Genomic DNA, 3691 nt, shown 5'->3' with positions numbered 1-3691 from the left:
TATTTGTTTAGTATTTATTTGCACTCTTAACACAGCTTTTGTACCTCAGGAACAAATATTATTTTATTAAATAATGACATGGTTGCTGACAGAAACAGTCACCATGTTGTGACATCAGCCTGATGTGGCAAAATTCAAGGATTAATCAAAGTCCTTTGCTGTCATAGAATGAATTCATTTTGCCAGGGAATTACTATAACTTTTTGTCATATTGGCCCAAGGTCAACATAAATAACTTGGAAAGTGATACCTCATTAACGCTGTGCTGTTTAAAGGCAGCTATTAATTGTTACTTCATTAAAATATTTTTCTGATGGAAAAAAAAAATCACAGTGGGCAAGATTAAAATTACTGTTTCAGTAAGTCTACGTAAAAAGACATTAAAAGTCATTTAAATATAGCTAATAGTTTGTTAGGAATAATATTGGAACAAAGAGAAGACAAAGGCTATTTCTTGGAAATGGCACTCATAGATTGATTCCAACATTGCTCAGACTATTATCTAGAAACACATTAATTATATTAATTGATGGATAGATTTAGAGGTAACTGTGATACATTTAAAGCTGTCTTTTGGAGTTATGATTAGCATCATTACTGTCCATTCTCTTTGGTAGTTTAAGAGCTTTCTGTGCCTTCAGAATGGTTGTGCCAGTCATTAGGAGCGGTCTGGGGTGGTGGCAGTAGCACTCTGGTTGATTTGTTGGTGACAGTCTGGTGTCAGAGCAAAAGTTAAGGGATTTTATTGCCATTGCAGCAAAATGTCAAGAGCCTGAGTTAAACCTTGCTGGCTTTAACACAGATTCATAACTGCCACTGGCTGGGGAGAGGCTGACCAAAGCAGAACTGAGGGATTGCCTGCACTGTGCTGGCTGATGTTCAGCACATCACTTCAGACATAAATGTTTCTCAATTTTTTCTGAGCACAGAAAAAAATTAGAAAGTTGACAATCATACTAACTGTGCAATTAGTTGCTGAAGCACTTTTGGAAGTATCAAAGCTGCTGTTATGCAGTGGTTTTGCTTCCTTTTCAAAGAAAACTCCTCCTGTAGTTCAGGTTAAGAATTGTTATTCCTACTTAAAATATTCTATAGTTCTTCCAGTCAGTAGGAACTTCTGTCTTTGTTCAATCCCCTACTTCAGTTTCCTTTGCCATGAGAAATTACCAAGACCAGAATTGTTTTATTACTGATGTAAATATTGATTTAACTCAGCTGAGGTGAAGGGAAACCTCTTCCTTAAGATGAGTTGTGGTAAAAAGAACTTAGTACCTTTGTATGGTCTTGATGGATTCACTCCCTTTACCTTAAGGATTAACTATTTCTTCAGGCTTCATACTTCCAAAGGACGTGTAAAGTTGTCACTATCAATATGGCAGTAGAAGTGATTTTGAAGCAGGAGTTAGGAGAATGAAAATACCTTCAGGAGTGCTTTTCACAGAGTGAAAGTGAAGGCTGGGCAGGCAATGGCACAGACCTATCTCAAACTATACCTTATGAAGGCAGATGGGGACGTGGCATCCAGCACTTCTGTTGTAGTGTGCTCAGATTTTATATAGAAATAAGAAATATTGGCTATTGGGACAAAATAATTCCATATTTATCACCATACCCATCCTCTGTTTCAAAGCATCTTGGAACTGCCTATAATTGCAAATAATCTGCCCAAGTGTTTTGACATAGTATTGACTGGTTCCTCCATTGGTTAATTTGCAGGCAACTGAAGCCGTGGATGTTGACCAAAGGCTAGAATATGATTGATTAAGGTTATGTTAGTTTTATCTAGACATAATTAGTTGAAATAAAATGGATTTTTAAATTAAAATAGTTTATATTATGTATCTTTTTTTGCCAGGGTTTATAATAGAGCTTTTTCAGTCTGATGAGGTAGTTTATCAATGTATATCTCAAAATACATTTATGCTTCACATTTTGGGAAGCAAGAAAATACACACAAATAAAAGAATCTTACTGTATTCCTGGAAAGTACATTTTCTAGTGACTGGATCTACTTTTCATTAACAGATTGAAACACAATGTACAATAGTGATGTACGGTAAATAATGCAAAAATCAGGTCACATTTTACTTAAGCATTTTAATGTAATTGCTTCATCCAAATAAATTTATATTGGTAGCAAAATATTCTTATTTTTAGAGCAATAGGAGAAACAATGGTTCACTATGAAAGATAAAATTTGCAACTCTAACATTTTAATGTTAAAAAACTGTGTCTTTCATATGAGAGACTGATTAAAACACCTTCTTACCTTCTCTCTGTCATAATTATGTTTACCTGTGTTCTTTGTGATCACAGATGTCTTGATAAAGCTGCAGATTTTGGTCTGGACCTGGTTCTCTAATTCTTACAAAAATCTGAAATCAGTTTAGAACTTTTTTTTTTTTTTTAATCCATGACTGCCAAACTCTGTTTGCAAGCACTTCATACCTTCATTTAGGGTTGTAAGAACCAAATCCAGGAGCTTATAACACCGGTGTATATATGTGTAGATAAACTTATACAGCAAGTGAGAATGCATTTTGTAATTTCGGTACAGTGGAATGATAAACACATCAAAGTTCTACACTGGTCTGAAAACAGAGATAAATAAGTGCATCATATTACACTAAGACACCATAGAATTTAAGGCATTTGAACAAGTAAGTAATTATATTTTAATAGAAACATATTTATAAAAGAGCTCAAGAAGATAAACTCCTTATTTATGTTTTCATATTCTTTCCTCTTTAGTATGCTGCAATGGGATACCCTGCTGGTTTTTTCACAAAGCACAAAATGTGTATTAAAGATCACCAGCACAGAAAAAGCATGCAATACAGAAACACTATTATTCATGAGGGAGAACTGGTACTCATTGTTGTCAAATGTTTTTAAAACCATAACTTTTTATGAGAAGAAGTTGCAGTATTGTGAGTCTGTGGCTGGGCGTGGAAAAGCCCATCTCTATAATTGTTTGAATAATTGCCAAACACTTGCCTAGAAAGAAAACTAAAAAGCTCTATTTAATCCTTTTTTAACTCTATTAATTCCAAACACATTATGCAAGAGAGAACATTTGGCTGACATTCAGCTTATTCATTAGAAAGCAGCATGATCCATGGTCAGCCTTTCTGCAAAATCCATAAACCTCACTCCAGAGCTTTTTATAACAGGCAAGGTGGAGGAACTCCACGAGCCCAGTTTAAAGCACCTTCATTTTGATATGCAGAAAGATTGCTGGGAAGAGTTGACTCTGCATTGATATGAAATTGCACACTGAAAAACACAATGTAAAAACATAAACCAGATAATATTTCACCCGTTATTAACAATTTTGATCCTTTTCCACTACAGCATTTACAGTTTGCAAATATTTTTTTACTGCCCATGGTTTGTAAAACCCTCCACTGTGCAGTTAATGCACTGATGCTCAAAGAATCTGTTTTCCCAAGATCCTATATAAAACAAAAAGTAAAATGACAAAACTATTTATTAACAAAACCACAGCATCACTTTTGAAATATTCCGCTCATTGGGAATGGGTCTTATTAACATTGGTAGCAGAAGTTACCAATGTTTTCCTCACCAAGATTTATGTATTTATTCAGTTTCTCTGTGAGATTGAAATGGCAGCCTAGTTTACATCGTTATGCAATGTCTTACTTTCAACATCTAAATTCCATTGCTATAA

This window comes from Taeniopygia guttata, chromosome 1 (genome assembly GCF_048771995.1).
Source record: "Taeniopygia guttata chromosome 1, bTaeGut7.mat, whole genome shotgun sequence".
Lineage (NCBI taxonomy): Eukaryota > Metazoa > Chordata > Aves > Passeriformes > Estrildidae > Taeniopygia > Taeniopygia guttata.
Note: the sequence above shows the minus strand (reverse complement) of the source record.